This window comes from Dromiciops gliroides, chromosome 2 (assembly GCF_019393635.1).
Source record: "Dromiciops gliroides isolate mDroGli1 chromosome 2, mDroGli1.pri, whole genome shotgun sequence".
Lineage (NCBI taxonomy): Eukaryota > Metazoa > Chordata > Mammalia > Microbiotheria > Microbiotheriidae > Dromiciops > Dromiciops gliroides.
Window position 1 is genome coordinate 491,025,959 of NC_057862.1, and position 26,005 is coordinate 491,051,963.

Genomic DNA, 26,005 nt, shown 5'->3' on the forward strand with positions numbered 1-26,005 from the left:
ACTTGCCCAGGGTCACACAGCTAGTAAGTGTCAAGTATCTGAGGTCAGATTTGAACTCAGGTCCTCCTCAATCCAGGGCCAGTGCTTTATCCACTGCGCCACCTATCTGCCCCCCTCCATATTTTTCTAAGATCATTGAGCTCATCATTTCTTATAACACAGCAGTAGTCTAACACAATCATATATCACAACTTGTCTATATCCTGGTCACTTCCCACTTTATTGCACCTGTGATATTTAAAATCTAAATTGTGGTTGCCTTAAATTAGAAGCTTCAGCACCAGTCTTTGGGCATTAAACATTTATTAAAGCACAGAGGTATTCCCATGGAGTTCAGAAAGTTAAGAAAAAAGCCTATTTAGCCTAGAGTTCCAGCCTGGTCTGGTTTTTCCTCAAGTCCTCTGCCACAAGCCTGCTTCAATCACGAACACTCTCCAGCAAACTGATTGTGGAAGCTTTTTATAGGTCTGGAGCAGAGGTGGTCCTTACACACTACTTCAAGCTGATTGGTTGGCATCATCCAAATCCATTGGTTCTGAAGGTGTTCTCAAGGTGTGATTACAATCCAGTTAACTTGAAGTAGGCTAATCAGCAGTTAATCACTCTCACTTGATTCAATCAGTCTAGATTAATCTCCAGGTGGGTCTTTGAGTATCTGCTAAATCCCATTATTTCATCACACACCCCTACCACAAGGAATTCTTCCTCATAATAAGGAAAATCAGTTAAGCAAAACCAACTGAAAAAGCCACTACATCTGCATGCATTATCTTACCTTGGGACAAAAGATTGGTTATTTCAGTTCATCTGAGTTTGGGTGTCTCTTAATGTTTCATTTACATTTTAGTAGTCATTTTACATATCATTTTCCTATATTTGCTTTCTTCACTTCACTTACATAAACTGATATGGCTTCCCATGTTTCTCTGAATTCCTCTTATTTGTCATTGCTTATGGCACAGGAATATTCTATTAATTACAAAGATAATTTAATTTGTTTGGCCATTACTCATTGATGCACACCCACTTTACTTCTAGTTTTTTGCTACCACCAAAAGTACTGCTATGAACATTTTGGTATATATGGGACCTTTCTTTCTGTCTTTGACATCCTTGAGGTATATGTTAATGAAGCATATACTCTTTTCTTCTTAGATGTTTCCCCCAGCCAAAGTCAATGAGTCATGATACCATTACCCAGTACCATACATAGGCAAATGGAAAGTAGAGCCCTGGACTCCTCTTCTAATGAATAATCACATTTTTGGCCCAGCCAGCATGGAAGGTACAATCAGACTTCTTTCTCATGTCTATATGTAACCAACCACAAATTTCCTCTCTTTCTCCCATCTGAGTAAAAGTGGGGTAGGGTCATATCTTTTCCTTTCCTCCTACATATGACTCAGGCTACCCCTTTTGTGACTCTGCTTCTCCTTCAAGGCTGTTATTATTGTCCATTATGAACTGATATCATCTGGATATCAATATTGGGGGAGAGGGGCAGGAGAGATGGGAAACAATCACATTGTGCCTTGACCAATCCACCATCTCTATACTGAAACCACAGGAGAGAGGTGAAAGTCCAGAACAGAATGGAGATCTGGTTCTCAGTGAGAAGGGTATACCATCCATAGGATTTTGAAAAGAGAAGGGAGGAACCAGAGGCATCTAGGTGGCACAGTGGATAGAGTACCTGGTCTGGAGTCAGAAAGACTCATCTTCCTGAGTTCACATCCAGCCTCAGACACTTACTGGCCATATGAGCCTGGACAAGTCACTTAGCCCTGTTTGCTTCAGTTTCCTTATCTGTAAAATGAGCTGGAGAAGGAAATGGCAAACCATTCAGTATCCTTTCCAAGAAAACCACAAAGTGGGGTCATAGTCAGACTGTGAACTGAACTGAAAAACTGCTGAACAACACTACGTGACAGGTTCTGTGCAGAGTGTTTTAAAAATATTATCTCATTTGATCTTTAGTTTGAAAGATAGCTTAAGGAACGCCTAGCATAACCCCTTTCACTTTCTAGTTGAGGGCAGGAAAGGGGCTATGACTTTCCTGAGGTCTTACTGGTAGGAAAGTTTAAAAGCTGGCATCAGAATCCATGTCTCCTAATGTCAAATCTAATGTTCTTCCCATTTTACTACATGACTGCTAATGAACAGTGAATCCTGAAGGACAGTCTGTCAAGATCATTTAGTATTACCTCACCCAGAGATGTCAGAATATATAAACACACACACACACACACACACACATATGCATAAATACTGCTGACTCAGTATAGTAATAACATCTCTCGAAGTAGGGCTGTGGGAGATATCCACCCACAGCAGCTGACTTGATAGCTGAAGTTTGTGGAAAAAACTACCCTCTTTAAAGAGAGAGGGAAGAGAAAAATGTGACTGGTAACTAATGAAAGGAAGTAAATTTTGTTTTCTTGTTTTGGGGAGGGGGGAAGGAAGAAAAGGAAGAAAAAAAAGGATGGAGAGAAGGAAAAGAGGGAGGAGGAAGGAGGGAGAGAGGGAGGGAGAGAAGAAGGAAGGAAGGAAACAATTATTTATTAAATACATACTGTGTGCCGGGCACTGTGCTAAGTGCTTCATAAATATTATTTCATTTGATTCTTGTAGCAACCCTGCAAAGTAGGTGCTATTATTATCCCCATTTTAAAGTTGAGAAAACTAAGTAAACAGAGGTCAAGTGACTTGCCCAAGGTCACACAGTAATTATCTGAGGCTGGATTTATATTTACATCTTCCCGACTCCAAAACCAGGAATCTATCCACTGCATCACCTAGATGCCTCATATAAAGCATTTAGTGGAGCCCTCTCCTTTTACAGATGAGAAGTAACTTCCCCAAAGTCACCCAGCTAGTAAAGGGCAAAGCTAGGATTTGAAGCCAGGTCTTTTGAGACTTCTTACCCAATTTCAATGTTCTTTTTGCTATACCACCCTAACTCAAGGGTTCTGTCTAAAATACACTGTTCCTAGAAATTACTTCACTTCAATCCCCCCTCATATCTTCCAAGACAATGTGGTACAATAGACTTTGAGGAACAGATAGACTTTCAACTGACAGAGATGGGGAAGGAGGAGGTAGGAATAACCTGAACAAAGATTTGGAATTAGAACCACCATGGAAGGGTTCAGAGAATGATCAAATAGTACTTTGAAGCTGAAATGTAGAAAGAGAGTATGTGAGATAAGTCTGGAAAGGCTTATAGGCTTATATTATTATACAGATTGTAAACCAGATTGCACAGGACATTGAATGCCAGACTATATTTAGGATCATAGGATATACCTCAGAGGTTGTCCAAACCATAATTTTACAGAAGAGAAAGCTCAAGATAAGTGATTTTACCAAGGTCATACTACTAACTAAGTATTAAAGTCAGAATTTGGACTTTTAATTCCAGTTTACTTGCCTAGGTAGGCAATGGTAAATCAGCTTAGTAATGGCTCCTGAAGTAGAGCTGTGGGAGATATCCACCCACAGCAGCTGGCTTGATAGCTGAAGTACTTTGTGAAAAAGCTGATCTCTTCAGGGGGGTGAAGAAGAGAAGAACATGAGTAATGACTAATGAAAGGAAGTGAATTCTTTCTATTTTCTTGTTTGGGGGAGGAATCCTTCAACAGAGTTGCTCAGGGAGTGTAAATTCATAGGAGCTGGAATGGCTTATGGAAGGAAGGAAGGAATTCAACAAGCAGTTGTTAAATATCTTCTATCTGTAATTCCCTGTACTAGATGCCAGAAATATAATAATAAAAATGAAACAGCCCCTAGCTATCCTAAAGGATTTTGTATTCTACTGTGATTGGGAAAAGGCATGTACACAAATGAATAAACACAATATTTAAATCTAAGCTTCCTCTCATTTGTCCTGAGACCTCTTTTGACCTTCAAGAGGTGCCTGTCATCCCCAGGGGGAGCAAGTGAATGTTTGTGTTCATTCCCTGTATTTTCATTATAATTTTAGAGGTCACACAGTTCACTACCATCAGTCAGGAAAGTATTGATGATCTCAAGGCTGGTGGTCAGCTGGTTTCTCTCATAGAGGAGGGAGCTCTCTGGAGCCCAAAGCAGTGACTGAGATATATCAAGTGGGGAGGTCAAAACAGGAGAATGAAAGTCAAGCAGGAGACTTAGAGATAGAGAATCAAGAGGAAAATTGAGAAGATAGATGTTGGGAGTTCTGGCCAGTAAGACTTAACAGGAAGGAGGAACACAGCATGGCACAAGGGAAAAGACCTTGGAGTCACAAAATCTTTGTTCAAATCCTTGCTCTGCCACTTACCACCTGTATGACCTTGGGGAAAGCACTTTAACTTTCTGGGTCTCGTTATCTGTAAAATGATGAGACTGGCTGTGAAATGGCTGAACAAATAGCATATGCTTCTAGATCTATGAGCCTAAGGAACTGGAATCAGAATATTAGAAGTGAACTTGACCTTGGTCATCCAACCCCTTCATTTTCCTGACTGGAGAACTGAGGTCTAGAGAAGGAAAGTCAAGTCACTGCAGAGTGGAACAATGTGTTTTTGTTTTTGCAGGGCAATGAGGGTTAAGTGACTTGCCCAGGGTCACACAGCCAGTTAAGTGTCAAGTGTTTAAGGCTGGATTTGAACTCAGGTCCTCCTGAATCCAAGGCCAGTGCTTTATCCACTGCGCCACCTAGCTGCCCCCAGGAACAATGTGCTTTAAGTGCCTACTGTGTGCTGGTCCTTTGATTACCCCAGTTCAATGGCATTTCTCATACAATGAGAATGAAAGTAGGGGTGGAAAAGCCAAGAGCTCAAAGTCATCATCGAAAAGATAATCAGCCCGAATTCCTCCTGTGGTCCAGCCCAATGTTCTTCTGCAGAGGGGCTGCCAAACAAACTACCTTCTGTTCCTTAAAGGGGAAATTCTCTCAGAAGCCAGGATCTGTACAACACGCTTTAACCACGTCCTCTCCCAGCCTTCCTCTTTCCCCATAGCTGGAGAAAGGGTTGTGTCTACACTCCCTCCAAGAAAGATGTGAGGAGGTTCAGGGAAAGTGGTGGATGCAGTGATTACTAACCTAAGATAAGATAAAAATATGAATCATTCCACTCCCATTTCATCTATCCCACTATTAGTAAGCAATGATGGTGAAATGAGGGACTTCCTATGTGGTTCCACCCAGAACAAGAAAGGGAGGGGCATCTGAAGGGTGAGCACAGACTCATGGGATGTCACAGGTGGAAGGAATCTTTGAGAGATCATTTGACAAAGGAGAAAGCTTAGAAACAGGAAACTGAAGTGACCAATAGTGAAAAGAGGATAGGGCTCTTTAAAAAAAACACGAAGCTCTTTCTACCCTCTCCTCCCTGTTTCACCCCAAGTCCATTCCTACACATTGGCAGCTAGGTGGTGTAGTGGATAGAGTGCTGGCCCTGGAGTCAAGAGGACCTGAGTTCAAATATTACCTCAAACATTTACTAGCTGTGTGACCCTAGGCAAGTCACTTAACTCCAATTGTCTTAAAACACCTGGAGCTGTCTCTAGTTGTCCTGATATATATCTTGCCCATGGACCCAGATAGTTCTGGAGGAGAGAGTGAAGTTGGTGACCTTGCACAGCCCTCCCTTACTTAAATCGATTTCATTGCAAGTTATGACATTGACATGATGTCATGGAATGAAGGACAACTAACAATAACATCCCTATACATTATAATGTTTTTAATTATTAACTTTTTTCATGTAACAAGCATTTATTTTCCCCCTCACCTCCCTCCCTCACTTTTGAGTATTTATGAAAATCTTTGTTTTTAACTATATGTATAGTTGAGCAAAACAAATTACCATATCTTTTACATCCAAACATGTATGTCTCCATTGGTGTTTAATAATGCTTATTGGCTAATGACTGATAATTGATCATTATTAATAAATGATTGTTTATCGATTGATTTTTGAGTCCATCACCTCTTTCTTGGGAGGTGCACTAGCATGATGCACCAAGACTCCTTTGGAATCATGGTTGATCATTTACATTGTTCAGAGTTCTTCAGTTTTTCAAAGTTGTTCATTTTAACAATGTTGTTATTTTGTAAATTGTTCTCCTGGTTCTGCTTACTTTCTTCTGCAAAAATGAGTACAAGTCTTCCCAGGTTTCTCTGAGACCCCTTTCCTTATTTTTTATGGTACCATAGGTGGAGCAAAGCGGCAGAGTACTAGACTTGGATTCAGGAAGACCTGAATAGTAATTCTGCTTCTAAGCCTGCCACATATTTACTTAGCTGTGTGACTCTAAGTGATTTAACCTCTTTGGACCTCAGTTTCCTTATCTGTAAAATGGAGATAATATCGACTACCTTGTAGGGATGTTGTGAGGATGAATCGAGATACCTTAACATATGTAAGTGCCTTGCAAACCTAAAAAACCTTTTTATATAATATGCATATGCATGCTAGCTATTATTAATAATATTCCATCACATTAATATATCATAATTGGTTCAGTTTTTCCTCAATTGATGGGTAACTCTTTCATTTCTAGTTCTTGATTACCATAAAAAGAGTTGCTATTGTTTTGTACTTATGAGTCCCTTTTCCTCTTTCTTTGATTTCTTTGCACCCCTCCACAATAACTGTGTGACTTGGTATATCATTTCACTCCTCTGAGCTAAAATAGGAACACCTGCGCTTCCTCCCTGACAAGATTATTATGAGGAAAGTAGTTAGCAAGCCTAGAAATGCTGTAGAAATAGAAGTTATTGGTGTTATTGTCATTATTACCCTCAGAGTCTCCGCTGTTTTTGTAAAATAAAAATTTTAGCACCTTGCAGGCCCAGGCCCTGTGGCAGAAAGTTAGGTCAAATTGTTTCTTAAGTTCTAAGGTCTATGATCCCAGGATAGGAATATGCTGAGGCTGTTCTAAAGGAGTCAGTCAATTTGTTAATAAACATTTATTAATCACCTACGATGTACAGGGCAGCTAATTGGTGCAGTGGATAGAGTACCCAGCCTAGAGTCAGGAAGACTAATATTCCTGAGTTCAAATCCAGCCTCAGACACTTGTTAGCTGTGTGACCCTGGGCCAATCACTTAACCCTGTTTGCCTCAGTTTCCTCATCTGAGAGCAATACATAGAATCAAAGAATTTTAGTTGGAAGGAAGCTCAGCAGCTATCTATTCCAACCTATACCCTAAAAGGAATCCCCAGCATGGCATATCCAAAAAGTGGGCATCCAGCTGGTCTCCTACTTCCTCTATCTGCTTTCCATCCCTGGGGGTACATGATCCCCTGGAGGTGCTACCCACAGAAAGAGGCATTCTCTTCTCTCGGGGAATCAAGTCTGTGTCTCTTAAAGTAGCCAAACATCTTGCTGCATCTCTCCCTTTTCAGCTCTGATTCCTTCCCTCTTAAAAGCCAAGTCCAAGGATGTAGCCCCAGTGTAGGAAATGGCTGTTAAAGAAAGAGCCAGCCTTAGACACTTGACACTAACTAGCTGTGTGACCCTGGGCAAGTCACTTAACCCTCGTTGCCTCTCCAAAAAAAATTTAAAAAATAAAGAGCCAGGTAAGTTCCTGATATCAAAAGAGGTAAGGAGATGTGAGGGATTCAGGATGGCATCACCAGGCACATTCTCTACAAAGCATTTACCAAGTACCTACTGTGTGCAGAGCAGTCCATTGGACATTGTAGAAGATCACAGAGCTTATGCTCAAATATGGGATATAATAATAATAACAGCTAGCATTTAAATAATGTTTTAATATTTGAAGTGTTACATATTAATCTCTTTTAGTCCTCAAAATAATCCTGTGAGGTTGGTTGCTATTATTATCCCTACTTTCCAGATTAGAAAATTGAGGCAAGTCAAGTGACTTGCCCAAGGTCACACAGTAAGTGCCTGAAGAAAGAGTTTAACTCAGTTGTTCTTGGTGTCAGAGATGGGACTTGAACTCAGCTCTGAGGCTAGCTCTCTCTCCATACTACCTCTGACATTATTATACCACACAATAACATATAATGAATACACATGAAAGATAAAAATTGAGTTTTCTAAGAAGTTCAAGAAGACAATGCATATGCAATCTATTGCTAATGAGTCTAGGAAACAGTGAGGTGGTTCAGTGGATAGAGTATGGAGCCTGGAGTGAGGAAGACCTGAGTTCAAATATGGCCTCAGATACATATTAGCTGTGTGACTCAAGGCAAGTCACTTAACCTTTGTTCACCTTAATCCACTGGACTTTGCAAAGATAGAACATATTCCCTACCCCAGTGGTACCTGTGTCCACATTTTGTACAACATAAATGGTGTAGACTAAATTCAATACTATTTAAACTCGGGGGCGGCTAGGTGGCGCAGTGGATAAAGCACCGGCCTTGGATTCAGGAGTACCTGAGTTCAGATCCGGCCTCAGACACTTGACTTACTAGCTGTGTGACCCTGGGCAAGTCACTTAACCCCCATTGCCCAGCAAAAAAAAAAAAAAAAAAAAAAAAAAAAAAAAATACTATTTAAACTCTTTTATTATAAACTTAGTCTCAGAAATACAATCAGTTAAGAATCAAATCTCCAACAAAACCATACAATCCAAGCTCTTTTGAATTTTTTATAATATATGAAATTTAATAAAATAACACACACACCCTCGAATTGCTCTGTGTCCCCTTTGGAATGCCTTATAAATCTGCGGTTCTTTAAATACAACCAACATTTATATAGCACTTTGAGAGGCAAAATGACATAGTGGATAGAAAGCTGGCCTCACCTATGGGGGAGCTGGGTCCCACCTCAGTTACCTGCAATAGTCTGTGTGAGTGTAGGCAACTCTCTGTATCTCAGTGCAGAGAAGATACTGAATCGGTAGTGTGTTTCCCTGCATATCTCTTTTTCTCCCTGCATATCTCAATGAAATCGAAGGCCCAGTCACTATTCCTTTAGGGTTTGCAACGTATCATACATATATTATCTCATTTAATCTTAATAACCATAAGAGTTGAGTGATACAGGTATCATCTCCATTTTACAAAGAAAGAAACTGAGGCTCAAAGAGGGATATTACTTGCCCATGATCACTCAGCATGTATCAAAGGCAGGAGTTGAACCTGGATCTTCTTGACTTCAAGACCAGTATGCTAACAGTTATACTATATTGACTTCTCAGTGGTTTCATTCAAAATTTGTGTTGTCCTTTTAATTATGTTTTCATCTCACTGCATGACTTTCTTAAAGCCCTTCTATGATTTTTTTACATTCTTAACAGTGACCACATTTACTTCAATACGTCAGTGGAACACAGACTACAGCCCATTCATAACTTTTCATTCTGTAGAATTTTTGTCCATGTCATTCCATAAATCTTTCATAAAGGATCTACTTTGCATGCTAGCAACTTTCCTCTGGGACTCATAATAGTTCCAGGGTATCTGGGCAGTCCTTGTGCTGTCCATCTGCTATTCTTTCACCACATGACTGACCCACCTCTTTTTCTCTTGCTGGTGTCTTTTAATCCATTTTTTTGCATCTCTAGTAATAAGTTATATCCTACTTACTCCTACCATGTATCTTTCCATTGCTTTGAAGTCTCTTGTAGTCTCAATTCTTGAAAAATAGTGGTAAAGGGATATAACATCACTGGGAAGTATTAAAAAGATGCCTTTAATGGATAGTAACAGTTTAGAATCACTGGAAACATTGTCAAATTTCTTAAGATGTTATCTGACATGACTTCATTCTCCCATTCAATTCTAGGGCCAGTTCATTGTTTATCAACAATGGCTTTTCAAGATGTATGTACTAACTCAATGGTATGTCTGTACAACTGAATGCCATTATCTATGACAATTTGAATTCTTCATCCATTTGGTTTTTCTACTGTGGATAACCAGGCTAATATATTGTAGATGGAGGTTGATCTCCTTCAAGAGCTTTCTCTGGGGCTCGAGTTGATTAACATAATGTCATAAACAATGATGAGAATATAGTCTCACCATCCCTAGGGAATCTCTCTTCTATTTGGACTTTGCACACAGCATATTGAGAAGAGCTCTTCTTTTTCCTCAACCTTCTTGTAGGATCATATAATCATATGTTTAAAGCTGGAAAGAATTAACTGGAATTAACTCAGGGATGAGTTAATCCATCTTTCTAATTTTGCAGATGATGAAACTAATGCCCACAGAAGTGAGGAAACTTGCCCAAGATCACATAGCAAGTGGTAGAGTTGGCTTTCAAACCCGATTCCTCTTGCTTCTCATCCAGTGTTCTTTCCCCTGTACAGAACTGCCTTTCTACATCTTTTTTGATATTTGGACACCTTTAGAAAGCACTTGTCTTCATATTTCATGCCCTGCTTTCTGCCGACAACCAGAGGATCTTTGAATAAATTTATCTCTGAACATAAGCATAGAAGATACTGGATGAAAGCTTTGGTTTACTAGTCTACAATTTTAAAAAAAGATAAACAGTAAAGGGAGTAAAACCCTATCATTTTATAGCACAAAAAATTTCAGTTATATTGACTACTATACTATTTATTCAACTGATCTTTAACTGTTGGAGATTTTTTTTGCTATTACTCATTAATTGGTTATGAATATTTTTACATAGCTCTTTTTATTTATTTATTTATTTTTGCAGGGCAATGGGGTTTAAGTGACTTGCCCAGGGTCACACAGCTAGTAAGTGTCTGAGGCTGGGTTTGAACTCAGGTCCTCCTGAATCCAAGGCTAGTGCCTTATCCATTGCGCCACCTAGCTGCCCCCATTCTTTTAATTTTTAATAACATCTATAAGAAGTTTTAGAAATGAATAAAAGAGCTTTCTGTACAAAAAATTATTCATAGCAGTACTAATTTTAATATTAATATATTATTATAAACCAGGAGCACAACAAAAGAATGGTTGAACAAACTGTGATCTATGAAATAGTAATATATTATGCTGTAAGGGAATATGAATATGAAGAATAGAAAGAAAAAAAATGGAAGACTTGTATGAAATAATACAGCAGGAAGAAGGCAGATCCAAAAGAGCAATATATAAACATATACTAACTACAGCTATGGAAGTGAATTTGACTCTGAAGGTGGGAAGGTAGGGGTAGAAAGTTGGGGTGGAGCACCATTACTAGTACCTGATCCTGTTTATTCAGCAATAAGGACCAAAGTATGTGCTATTAAGTGCTCCCTCCATGTGTCATGTTTACCAATTAACACCAGAGGGCACACTAGAGTATAAGACTAATTATACATCTGCCACTTCCTAAGTTCTGCCTTTCCCATTAGCCTACATATACCTACACCTACACACCTACACCTACACACACATATATCAGGACAACTGGAGATGGCCCCGGATGTTTTAAGGCACTTGGGGTTAAGTGACTTGCCAAGGGTCATGCAGCTAGTAAACATCTGAGGTGAGAATTGAACTTAGGCCTTTTTGACTCCAGGGGCAGTGCTCTATCCACTTTGCCATCTAGCTACTACCTACCTATGGTAGACCTTCTTGGGATGATAGAGAATGCTAGAGGCAGACTGTTTGCAGACATTCAAGGGAGTTCAATTTGTTTCGAGGGTCTAGTGGCATCTGCCCAAGTTTGTTGGTGCCAGACAGGCAAAAATGAAACATGAAAAGACATGTGGACAGATGGGAGAGTAAGAATGCATATGGAAAGAGTGGAGAGGATCTGAGACCAGATCGAATTGGAAGCTGTGATAGTTGTGGCAGTTGGGGAGAGTGAAATCCAAGTAAAAGCCCTTCCCTTTCCTTTGCTTTTTCCAGAGCACAGGGCTAGGAAAAATTCTACACAGGCTTTAAATATCAATCACTTTCTGGAGCAACTCTTCCTCAGATAGTAGGAGGGTGTAAAAAAAAGGGGGTAACCATGGCTATGATCCTCATTACAGCCTTCTAACCCTTATCTGTGTTTTTATGTTACTTTATATTTCTAATAAATGCCATCAACAGTGATTTTTATCTAAACCTATAAATTTGTGGTTCTAGATTCCCAAGGATTACTCCAATTATAATTTCTCCATGCTTGATCATTTACAAAGCACAGATATGATGGGCTTGGTAGGACTGTCACAGAATGTATCTGAAAGGAACTGTGTCATCAACCCACAGTCTTGGCCTGCAGTCCACTAGATCTAGGCTTGTATGGATAAGGATAAGATTGGTGACTGGATTGCAATTTAATTGATATAAACACATCTTGGATGGAGGAACTCCCCTTCCCAACAGGTTGGCACTTATCTGTCTCCTTTCTCACGTATAGTCCCTATACGTGTCAGAAACAGGACTTGAGCACAGGCCTTCCTGACTCTGAGGCCACTTCTTTCTCTCTACTACTCTAGGCTGTCTCTTCCAGTCTCAGTATGATTCTTTAATCAGACCATTTGAAACAAATAAGAGCAAATAACATCAACAAGCCAGGCCTCTGACATCCTCAGCCTGAGCTCCTCTACATCAAAATTTCTTAAACTGTGGGTTGCCACCCTATATGGGGTCACATAACTGAATGTGAGCGTCGCAAAAAAATTGGCAACAGCAAAAGGTTATGCAAACCTATTTTATATACCTATATACCTGAGGTCACGTAAAAGTTTTTTGCAAAAAGGTGTGATCAATGGAAAAAGTTTAAGAAGCCCAGCTCTACATTAGTCCTGCCCCCACTCCTTAGTGGCCAGGAAGGGTCCTCAGTTCTCCAAGCCCCATATGCTCACTCCATGCCTCCAGGGGGAGATAGGTGGCAAGGCATTCACCTAAAGGTTTTCCATCATTGAACCTATGATGTTGGCATAGTTTTTTCATTAATGTATAGGAACTTGAAGTGTCTCTGGTCTCTCAGAAGGGCAGCTAACACAAGGTAGCTTTCTCATCATATATATATATATATATATATATATATATATATATATATATATATATTGGGACAATGAATGTTGAGTGACTTGCCCAGGGTCACACAGCTAGTAAGTGTCAAGTGTCCGAGGCTGGATTTGAACTCAGGTCTTCCTGAATCCAGGGCTGATACTTTATCCATTACACCACCTAGCTGCCCCAATATGGGTCTTTAATCGTGTTTCTGTTCCTGGCATATTGGCCAAGTGTGTACACATGTATATGTAGTGGGGTCTTCTCCTTGAGCATAAATAGTCTGGGTGTCACAATTCTACCTAGGCTGCTGAGGAAAGAGAATACTATGCTCTCTCTGTTAGCAGTGAACCAATTGTCCTCTCTCCTCACATTCAAAATTAGACCTTTTAAAATTCCCTATCTCAGCTTCCTCTGTCATCATATGGCCATGCATGGTCTTTCTAAGTTCTTCCCCCCAAAGTTTTTTAACTAAGTATATATACGATGTAATTGGAAAAAATAATTACAAAAACAAAACAATTGAATTGCTGAAATTGAATGCTGTATGATTATGAGAACCAAGCTTGGCCCTATAGAAAGATTTAGAAAATGTGCTTGTCTCCCTTTTTTTTAAAGAGGTGATGGACTACGTATGGGTGTCGAACATTATGCATACTGGCAGACAAGGTTGAGCATGTGATAAGATCAAAATTTGGAACTGAACAGTGTGACTATAATTTTGATACCCTTCCTCAAACTAATCAGTATTTACTCAGGTTATTATGATTTGATGAGTATTTGTGATTATATTAGTGAATTAAGCAAAATAGGATTAAGTTTAAGTTAGCTATGTTAGTTAATGCTTTTTAGGATAAGAGTCATAAATGTATTGATGATCATAGTACTTATATTTATCAGCTAGATTCAGATTGTTAGTTAGAAATGTAAGCAGAATATAATTGCTACACTGACTCTGTAATGTGCTATAACTTTCTATAATAATATAACTATAACAATATATAGCTATAATAACTATAATAATAAAGATAAATTTGCTGGTATAATACCCACTCACCCCTATGAATCACTAGTGTCCACTTCCTAGTGACCTTTGTTTTAAACCCACAACTTCCTTGGACCCTAGAATAGTACTAGTCAAACACTATAGTCTATGACTTGTGGAAAGCCTTGAGATATTGATGAAAGGGTCTTATGACCTTTGAGAGGGCTCTGCTGAGACCAATTAGTAAACTGTAATACCTCCCAAGTATATAAAATTAGGGAGCACCCAACGTGGGAGGTACCTGATAGTGAGAAAGATCTTGGACCCCATTGGTTAGGGGCCCCTGGACATCCTAATAAATTGATGAATCATTCCTGGAGTTCTCAATGACTTTTGTTACATATTAGAAATTTAAGACCCACAAAAGGACACTAGAAGTCATCAAAATCTGACTCTCTCACTTTATAGCTGAGGAAACTGAGGCTCAGAAAGGTTAAATCATTTGCCCGGGATCACGCAACTAGTAAAAGTCTTCAGCAGATATGTAGGTTAGTTTTGCTAAACTGCTATTTTTTTTCCTATTTAGTTTTTATTCTATACCACAAGGAGTGGCTTGCTGGGTAAGGAAGGAGAGGGAGAGATATATTTGGGAATGGGGTAATGTAAAGACAAAAGGTCAATAAATATTCATTTTAAAATTTAAGTACATTTTCTTAATTTTTTCTAAAAAGGTAAACTACAGAAGTATAAGGTGGCATGTACTATCATTTACAATCACTGGTTTGTGTTATTTTGCTTAATTCTCCTCTGTCATAGACTTTGTTCCTACTTTGTGAGGCAGTTTGTTAAAACATATGATTCCAAAAAAAAAGAAGAAAGAACACTGACTGATTTATTCCTAATGTCATCATTACATTTTCTAGCTTCTGTCCACAGGGAAGGAAGTAGTGAGATTAAAAAATAGGATGTGAAAGGAAGAACATGTGGGAGAATCAGACTGTTCCCTTCAAAGGGGAAGGGGAGCCCCACTGGGTATAGATCGGCTTGGATAGGCAGATTTTGACTATGCTGGTCATGGCATTTAGACATTCACTTCCTCTCTCTTACCCCAGTGGGAGATGCTAGACTGAAAAAGACCCAAGAACAGAAAATATCAGAGCTGGGAGGAACCTTAGAAATGATTTTCCTGATCATTCAATAAATGGTCTGGGGCCAAATGTGCCTTCTTGACTTTGGGGTGTGGCACATCTGAGATTTTCAGACCCAACCTAAAAAATGTTTTATCTAATCAGCCAACACAGATGAACTAGCTGGCCCTGGATGACCTAACCAATGCCATCATGCAATGGAATGCTGACAATTTACACTTAATCATGTAAATTAAGGGGAATGTGATTAATTATATAGTTCAGTTCACATGATCCACACACATAGGGATTGTTACCATATGGCAAACTATTGAAACAATCTGCATGCCTCTTACCTACCCTGATCATCTTATTTTATAGATGTAGAAACCGAGCCCCAGACAAGACAAATGATTTATTCAAGGTCACACCTCTAGTCACTGGCAAAGGCTGAATTCCAACCTTGGAATCGGGATGCCTGGGTTCCAATTGTTGAAACAGATATCCAAGAGGCCTTCTATCTCTGAAGGTCTAGGGTTCCAAGTTATCTCCTCTCTTCATTGTGCCTTCAGATCCTCAGAGGGCCCACCTGAGAAAAATGCATCAAAGGAGGAAAATGCTGAATCAGCCATCAATTGATGGATTTTTTTTTCAGCAATAGCAACTCATGAAAACTGGGGGGATGGAAGGGATGAATGGAGAGGTAGGCTACCTCTTCTGCCTCATTCACTAGCATCCACATCATCAGAAACAGGGTCACTGCAGCATAAATTTAAAGTTGGAAAGGACTGGGGGCAACTAGGTGGCGCAATGGATAGAGAACTGGCCCTAGATTCAGGAGGACCTGAGTTTAAATCTGACCTCAGACACTTAACACTTACTAGGTGTGTGACCCTGGGCAAGTCACTTAACCCCAATTGCCTCACAAAAAAAAAAAAAAAGTTGGAAAGGACCTTAGAGTTTACCTGGTCCACTTTCTTCATTGTATAGGTTGAGGAATCCGACATACCTATAGGCATGCTTTGGTCAACAGGATGCCAGACTTAAAGTCAGGGAGACCCAAGCTTGAATCTTGCCTCAGATGCTTTCCATCTGTGTCACCTTGAACAAGTCACTTACCCCTTTGTACTTTAGTTTCTTCATTTGTAGACTAGGAATAATAATGATGATGATGATGATGATGCCTTTTTTGTTTGTTTGTTTTTTGTTTTGCAGGCAATGGGGGTTAAGTGACTTGCCCAGGGTCACACAGCTAGTAAGTGTCAAGCGTCTGAGGCCGGTTTTGAACTCAGGTACTCCTGAATCTAGGACTGGTGCTTTAACCACTGCGCCATCTAGCTGCCCCATGATGCCTTTTTTAGAGGATGCTAATGAGGATCAGTGGATGGAATGAATGGAATGGAATGAAAAACATAAAGCATCCTTTGTTTCCTTCAAAACTCTACTCAAATCACCTCTTACATAAAGCCTTTCCGGATAGTGGCCCTCCCCACCCCACCCCATAATATGCCAGTATTATCCTTCTACAACTTTTATTTTGTATTTATTTTGTGCATACTTTGTATAAATTTGTTTTTATACATGTTGTCTTCCCAATTAGAATGTAAGTCCCCTGAAGACAGGGTCTGTTTCATTTTGTAACCCCGGGACAGTGCTTTGCACTTTGTAGGCACTGAGTAAACGCCTATTGACTGACAAGTGTCAGCTATTATTACAAGATTTACCCAAATCAATGAAAAAGATTTTCCCTATCTTCCCTGAAGCAGTGTGATGTAGTTATGGCATCTGGAATCAGAGGACCTAATTAAAATCAAGAGTCTACATATTTGTTGTTCATTTTTATCAGAGCTCTTTAGTATGTAAACATAAAAGGGAGTGAGCTCTCTATCAATGTGTGAGCTTTGGCCTTCAGCTTCCACTGTAACACAAGTGATTTGGACTAAATGATCCCTATAGTCCCTTCTAACTTTAAATCCTATGATGCAAATAGAACAGAGCTAAGGTTCAACTTCCATACAGAGGTCAATGGCATCAGGGACACCTTCTATCAGGAAGCTCTGTGAACAGGGTCCCACCACCAGACTAAAAGCAATAGTCTTTTAGGCAGCTAGGTAGTTCAATGAATAAAACACTGCCCTGGGGTCAGGAAGACCTGAGTTCACATTTGGCCTTAGATATTTAATAACTGTGTGACCCTGGGCAAGTCACTTAACCAACCACTCTCTGGCACAGTTTTCTCATCTGTAAAATGGAAATAATAATAGCATATCATCCTCTAGGGTTGTTATTAAAGATAAAGTTAGATATTTTTTAAAGCTTTGTAAACCTAAAAAGTGTTAACTAAATGTTTATCATCATCATCATCTCTTTTACAATGGGTTTAATTCTCATTATGATGATGCAGTAGCCCTGAGTTATTTTTAATCAAGCCCATGCTGCCATCCTTTTTAAATGAAGTTTATTTTGGGCTCTGGCTCACCAGCTGTGCTGATCTTATTAATTGTTTTCAAATAGGAAAACAACAGTAGATATAGGATGGAAAAACCTGGGAAATCCCCTCTTGTCCAAATCACATCTTCTCCCTGGCTGGGTAATTCCAAGGCAGTTTCCAGGGGGTGAGGGCTAGAAAAAGTCACATTGATAGAGGGCTCACTCCCTTTTACACTTACAAACTAAAGAGATCTGGTAAAAATAAACAACAAATATGCTACTAAAAACCATTTCCCAATGGAGAAATGGCCAAAGGAAGCTTTCTTTAACCCTTCTTAATTTGAGTGCTTTCCCTCTTTTAATTATTTCCTTTTTATCCTGTATAGATCTTGTTTTGTATATATTAATTTTCATGTTGTCTCTCTCATTAGACTGTAAGCTTTTGGAGAACAGGGACGGTCTTTTGGCTCTTTTTGTATCCCCAGCGCTTAGCACAGTGCATGGTACATATTAGGTGTTTAATAAATGTTTATTGAATTTATTGAACTGAACAAAAAAGTTCTCAAAAGAAAAATTATAAATATGAATAAATATGAAACATTACCCCAACTCACCAGTATAAGAGAAATGCACATTAAAACAACTCTGAGGATAGAGCACCGGCCCTGGAGTCAGGAGTACCTGCGTTCAAATCCGACCTCAGACACTTAACTAGCTGTGTGACCCTGGGCAAGTCACTTAACCCCAATTGCCTCACTAAAAAACAAAAAACAAAAAACAAAAACTCTGAGGTTTCACCTCCCACCTAGCAAATTTACAAAGATATCAAAAGACAATAATCATTGTTGGAAGGGTATGGAAAGACAAGCACACTGATATAATGTTGGTAGAGTTGTGAATTGGTCCAACCGTTTTGGAAAACAATTTTGAACCATATCCCAAAAGTCACTAAATTATATATACCTTTTTGTTTGTTTGTTTTGTGCTGGGCAATGAGGGTTAATTGACTTGCCCAGGGTCACACAGCTAGTAAGTGTCAAGTGTCTGAGGCTGGATTTGAACTCAGGTCCTCCTGAATCCAGGGCTCCTGATTTATCCACTTCACCACCTAGCTGCCCCCGAAATTATATATACCTTTGACCTAGAGATCCCATAGTTAAGCATATATCCCAAAGAGATCAAAAAGAGAAAGGTCCCAAATACACTAATAAAATTATAAAAGCACTTTCTGTAGTAACAAAGAATTAGAAAGAAAGGATGATCATTGATTGGGGAATGGCTACACAAATTTGTGACATGCAAATGTAATGTAATATTATTGCATCATAAGAAATTATGAATATGAAGAGAGCAGAAAAGCATGGGAAAACTAATTTCAGCTAATGCAGATAGAGTAAGCAGAACCAAGAAAATAAGATGTCCAATGACTACAACCATATAAATGGAAAGAATAAAAACATCTGAAACTGTATTGAAACAATAATGACCAAGCTCAAAGAAGAGATGACAAAATATATTTCCTTCTTTTCTTTGAAAATATGGGGTACTATGGAAGTGAAACTCTGCATATACTAATAGACTTAGTTGAGTACTTTTGTACTATATTGCTTCTTTTTTATTCTTTCTTGCAAGGGTTAGATCTCTGAGGAGAGGAAAAGAATATTTGAGAATGAGGCTGATAAAAACCAAAGATATCAATAAAAATAAAAACAATGAATAGCAGGAACCTGCCTTTGTGGAAAGAACACTGGACAGAGTTAGTTGGCCTGGGTTCTAATCCTAGCTCTGGCACTAATTAATTGGGTAACCCTATCAAGTCCCTTCCTTCTTCTAATTCCCAGTTTTCTCATCTGTAAAATCATAGGGTTGAACTACACTTTTTCTAAGGTTCTTTCTAGCTTGACATTCCATGTGTCTATGAAAACAAAACTTACGGCTTATGTTTGCAATTTTTTCTTTTAACAGTTAACCAATATTTCTCAGGTGAGTAAATGTTGGGCCCATTCCTACCTGTTTTCAACTGGGCCCCTCATTACCATGGTGACAGCTGTCCAATGATTATTTCCTCTGCTGAGCATGTCATATCCTTTACTGACAAAAATACACATTGCTATATTCATGGTAAGGAAGTATCTTTGATCCAATTCATTTTGTTGGCAAATGAGTCTCTGGCCTTCCAGAGTTGTTTATTTTTAACCTTAAAGAAATAATCCTAAGAATCTGTGAGGTTTCCTTGCTGACTTTGTTAATTCTCTATATAAAAACTGCAAGGATTTTATGGAGATGGGAAGAGAGAAACTCATATAGTCGAACTGTCTCCTTTTACAGATGAGGAAACTGAGACCCAGAGAGGTCATGTGATTTACCCAAGGTCATACAGGAAGTAAACATCAGGTACGATTTGAAACAGGTCTAACACTTTTCCCATGATGCTTCAAAGGTTGCAATTGTGGATAGAGAAAGGATTGACTGTTCACTGAGTGAGTCAGTTCAAGGTCATGATGTAGTATAGAGAAAATTATCCCAGTAAATCTAGAGAAACATATATATTTGGGTGTTGTGTCAAGACCTCCCTGGATTTGGAGTTGGAAGATCTGAATTCAAATTCCAGCTATCCCACTAAACTATCTGAATGATGTTGGGCAAATCGTCTTTTGTTAAAAAATTAATTTTTTTATTGCATGTTAAAACAATTTTAACATTCATTTTTATCACCTTTGAGGGCCAAATTTCCTCACTCCTTGAGAAAGCAAACACTTTAATATAGATTGTACATGAAGTCATTTTACATCTTGATGGTAATTGGGGGAGGGCAGGGCAGTGAGGGTTAAGTGACTTGCCCAGGGTCACACAGCTAGTAAGTGTCAAGTGTCTGAGGCTGGATTTGAACTCAGGTCCTCCTGAATTCAGGACTGGTGCTTTATCCACTGCACCACCTAACTGCCCCTAGTCATTTTATATCTTAATCTTAATGCCTTCCCTCTAAGACTACCTCCAGTTTATCCTATAGGTATCTTATTTGTACAGAGCTGTATGAATGTTGTTTCCCTTATTAAACTGTGTGCTCCTTTACAGCAGGGACGGTATTTTGCCTGGCTATACATGCTGGTTGATTGATTATCCTCAATTTCTTCCTTTGAAAATTACTTGGATTGGACTAGACAATCTCTACCAACCCTTCTTTCTCTAATACCCTGCTAACTTTTGTTAAGGCCGCAGAACCCCATAATGTCAAATCCAGAAGGGGCTTTGGAGATTGTCCAATCCAAACCCCTCATTTTATGGAAGAAGAGACTGAAGCCCAGTGATGTCATTCAGATCACAGAGGGGGTGAGTAGCCCAGCACCGACAGGAAGAGTCTTGAAGGCCTGAGATATTTGGAGAGAGAGCACTTGCTTCCTTTGCGCAAGATGAGTCTGGAGATCGTGTGGTAGAGCAAAAAGAGCTCTGGATTTGGAGTTACTACCGCCTTTATGGGGGCAGCTAGGTGATACGGTGGATAGGGCGAAAACCCTGGAATCACAAAGACCTGAGTTCAAATCATAGCTATATGACTAGCTGTGTGACCCTGAGCAAATCACCTAACCCTGTTTGCCTCAGTTTCCTCATGTGTAAAATGAATTGGGGAAGGAAATGGCAAACCCCTCCAGTACATTTGCCAAGAAAACCCAAATGGGGTCACAACTAAATCAATACAATAATTACCTTTATGACTATGCCCTCAGTTTCCTCATTTGTAAAATACAAACGACTTGATGACCCTTTCCATCTTGTAACTTGTGGTCTTATGAGGTACCGCATATTGCAGATCATGAAATTGCAAAACCACCCAATACTAGGGATCTTCAGCCTCCTCAGCAATCGGATGCCAGTGGGCTGACCTTCCCCTCTGAAAGAAGACAGAACAAAGAACATTCTATTCTGCACACCACTGCCAAATTAGTCTTTCTAAAACACCTCCTTCATCATATCCTTTTTGTTGCTGCAAAACCTCCAGTGTCTCCTCATTAGGTCCAGGAAAAAGTCCAAAGGCTCTAGCTTGGCATTCAAAGCCTTCCTCAGCCTGGCTCCAACCTACCTTTTTGCCTCCCTGCCCCACCCCTTCACTCTCCATTCCCTGACATAAAACCTCTACTTTAACCATGCTGATGCCATGACTTCCCCACTGCCAGACACCCCTCCCTCCCCCGACCATGGCCATTTGGAGTTGGGTTGTGAAATCATCATTCCTCCACCAGAACAGAGAGGAAGCAGTTCAGTGCCCCAGGCCAGGTTGGAAAAATGACACTTCCTGTTTATTACTGTCCACTAAAGGCTCTGGCTTTCTCTGTAACCCATGGGATTTGACATCACTGGAATGAATCTCCATGGGTCATAAAGGGTAAGGTTTTCCTGTTATTAAATATATGTGCATTTATTTTTTTAAAAAGTCCGTTGAAGACATTTATGATTACATTCCCTTTTTTCCTATTTTCTTCCTAGTCCTGGCTTCATATTCCTTTCCTCACTTCCAACAGGTTATGCAAATTCCAATTGCCATCGATTGCCCTCCTTGAAACCCTCTCCAAGGCCTAATTTAAGTTCCACCTTTTCAATAGTGCAGCAAAAAGAGTGTTAGGCTTAGCTTAGTCCTGTTTGGGCATTGACTAGCTGTGTGACCTTAGACAAGTGACTTAACCTCTCTGAGCTTTAATTAACCCTTCTGTAAAGTGAGGATTATACTTTTACTATCTACCTCACTATACGATTGTGATGAAAATGCTTTAAAAAAAAACCTGTACAACTATAGAAATGTGACTTATTCTGAGTGAAAGATTTCCTAACCACTTTGGCCCAGACACCTAAACCACTTTGTACCAACATTATCAATATTTAACAATTAAACCTTCAACAAACAATTCCAAAAAAGCATTTTAAACATACTTATTGTATACAAGGATCTGGGGATACTTTAATGGTTCACAGAATCATAAGATCATAGATTAAAGCTAGAAGGGCTGTTAGAATCCATCCAGGGGCAGCTAGGCAGTGCAGTGGATAGAGCAATGGCCCTGGAGTCAGGAGGACCTGAGTTCAAATCTGACCTCAGACACTTAACACTTACTAGCTGTGTGACCCTGGGCAAATCACTTAACCCCAGTTGCCTCACTTTAAAAAAAAAAATTAAAAATTAGAATCCATCCAGACCAGCCCTCTCATTTTAGAAGTGAAGAAACTGAGATTAAGTGATTACACAGGTCTCCCAAGTAGTAAGTGGCAGAAAGGGATCAATCCCACAGACTCTGATCCCAGATCCAGAAGTCTTTCTATCTTGGTTCAAACACATAGGTACACTCTTCCAAGATATAGTCACAACTCATACACACCCCTTAAAAGGTCTTCAGGTCGCGATCACACATCTAGTTAAGTATCTGAGGTAGAATTTGAACTCAGGTCGGCTTGACTCCCTATCCAGTCTTTTACCTACTGTGCTAACCTCACTGCCTCAGAGTCAGAAGCTTAGGCAGTAAGATATTGACCTATATGTGGAAACCCCAACACATTTCCAACCTACCCATTGTTCAAGGGGTGGGCCTTTAGTTTCTCTTGACATTGCACCAATGGAGTACGCAGATTGTCCATTAGTTATCTCCTGCTGTAGATCTATGGCTAGCCTCCTTCTCTGGTTATACATTTCTTGGGTGACATCATTAATACATTTTCTCTTGTGAAATTCTTGGTTGGCAACCTTTTGCAGCATACCCACATCTGTCATGTGTCTTTCCTTCCGGACATCAACCACCTTAATACTGTGGGGACTATTTCAGGATTTGTAACCATACAGCCTCATAGGAAGATTTATTTTGGGTGCTAAACTTATGTTTTCATCAACATAGGGAACTCAGTATGGAAACTTCCTCTCCTGATACCAATCAGAAATTTCTCTAACTTAAAGTCTTAGAGAATTCCCTGGAGCTCCGACGGGTTAAGTGATATGTCCATGGTCAAACAGGTAATGTGTCGGACACCAGACTTGAACCCAGATCTTTCTGACTCTGAGACAAGCTTTCTAGTGTTAAAAAATAATGGTCCCAGTTTGGGGGCAGTTAGGTGGCACAGTGGATAAAGCACTGGCCCTGGCTTCAGGATGACCTGAGTTCAAATCCAGCCTTAGACAGTTGACACTTATTAGCTGTGTGACCCTGGGCAAGTCACTTAACCCTCATTGCCCTGCAAAAATAAAAAAAAAATAATAATAATAGGTGCAGTTCAAGCAGAACTTTGGAGGTGATGAAAGACACTGTGCAACTGTACAAATCTGTTCCTTTTACCTCCTCTTGTTCAGTTCTGGGCCTAGCTCACTGTCCATCTTTATTATCTATCCAAGGGGTGTGTTTGTGTGTGTATATACTGATTATATGTGTACACACACATATATGTACATCTATACAGATACACATATGCATATATACATGTGTGTACATGCATATATGTATACACACATGCATAGAAGGAAGGGAACAAGCATTTCTATAGGACCTACTCTATGCCAGGCACTGTGCTAAGCACTTTCCAAATATTACCTCATTTCATATAGACACAGACATATATGCTGTACCTTGAAGGAAGCAAAGGATTCTAAGAGGTGGTGGCGAAGGAGATTCTAGGCATACCCTGCACGTTCCAGTGATTCTGAACCTCTGTAGGTCATCATCCGTGCCCCATTCCCCATCCCCAACCACTCACTTCCTGATTTCCATCCCCCACAATGTTCCCCCAACAATGTCCCAACCAAAGGCCATCCACCCCTTCTAATGTCCCCTCTGGAATATCTGTTCCATAGGCAAAACACTTCCCTTCATGCTAAATCTTTTCTTCCTCGCGCTCTCCATCTTCTAGCTATCGCCATAGCCTAACTCCCCTCCAGTGACAAGCCTCCCTAGACACCCTTTCCAGTACTGGCTGCTCCCTTACTCTTTCCCTTTGGCTCACTGGTCAAAGTGGGGAGGTTGGAATACTCTTTGCTCCGCATTGCTACTTCCAGGTTCTCTACCTCCATAACTCCATAACCTCTCCTCCTTTGAGGCTCATGCAATGCCTATTCATCACCTCTCAGAGTTCTAGTAGCTGTTGTCCACAGACCTTCAGACCACTCCTTTTTCTTCCCCAATGAGTTTGGTACCTGGCTCACAATTTTTCTCTCCTCCCCACTTCCTGTCCTCATACCAGGGGATTTTAACATACATATTAACATTCCTTCAAACACCCTAACTCTTCAGTTCCTCAACCTACTCACTTCCCATGACCTATTCCTCCACCCTGCCTCTGCTACACACAAAGATGGTCACACCTTTGATTGTGCCATTATCCACAAATGTATTGCCTCCATGTTCAAGAATTCCCAGCTCCTCTTACCTGATCATTGACTTTGCACATCTCTCTCCCTTTCCTTATTAACCCTCCTCTTCATCCAGTGGCATCATATAGGGTGGTAGATTAGTAGGGAAAGTATATCTTTCTTGGGAAGGGGAGGTAGAAGCTTTTCAGGAGACAGATGGAGCCAAGCTTCCTAGGCTGCCCTCACCATTGTGCCAAACAGCTGAAGTGAGTGGAAACTAATGGCAAATGAACTTCAGCAGTAGGAAAGCTATTGGTTTAAGAGTGATTGGTGGAGGGACGGCTAGGTGGTACAGTGGATTAAGCACCGGCCCTGAATTCAGGAGTACCTAAGTTCAAATCTGGCCTCAGACACTTGACACTTACTAGCTGTGTGACCATGGGCAAGTCACTTAACCCCCATTGCCCCGCAAAAAAAAAAAAAAAGAGTGGTGGATTAAGAGACCATTTGAGTTAGTGTGTAGGGACAAAATATCCCATGGAGAGAGTGTTTCATAAGGCACTACAGTGGTTACTGGGGGATGAGTGACAAGGTCTTTTCCCTTTGTGTTGTATTTGTGATGGTGCCTGGGTTTGGACCTTGTACCGTATCAGTTCTATACAACAACATAGGTAACAAGTGATAGGAAGGCTGTGAAATCAGATACATTGCAGACTTATTTCAATGGTACAGAGTTTTCCTTAAGCCCCGTCACAAGAGAAGACCTCACAGGGGTACAAGGCAGCATAAAATACTAGGAGATAGTTCTGTGTAGTGGAAAAGCTGCTATATTTAGAGCGAGAGGACCTAGGTTCGAATCCCAGCTTCACCAGTTACCACTTATGTGACATTGGACAAGTCATTTAACCTCTTTGGACCTCAGTTTCCCCATATGTAAAATGAGATTAGACCATAAGACTCATAAGATCCCATCTAGGGCTTGGATTCTGAGGAAATGTAGCCTTTGAGTAGTTATTATTTAATGGTCTGGTAAAGGCTTCAATGATTTCTCAGTAATCTGAAGGACTCTTCCTGCTGTCTTGAGAAGGAGGAAGGACCCAGAGTAAGGCAAGAGGGAAATGGAGACAAAATATATCATAATGGCTTACAACACTGCCTCAAGTTTACAAAGGACTTTAGATACCAATTGATCCTCTCAACAGCCCTGTGAGGTCAATAGTATAAGTGTTAGTATTCTCATTTTTCAGATGAAGAAACTGAAGCACAAAGATAGTGAATTTA

At 39.9% G+C, this 26,005-nt stretch overlaps 1 pseudogene; it reads right to left on the reverse strand.

Annotated features, from left to right (window-relative positions):
- Positions 1-24,097, reverse strand: part of LOC122739178 — a 39,151-nt pseudogene extending 15,054 nt beyond the window's left edge.
- Between the last annotated feature and the right edge of the window lie 1,908 nt (positions 24,098-26,005).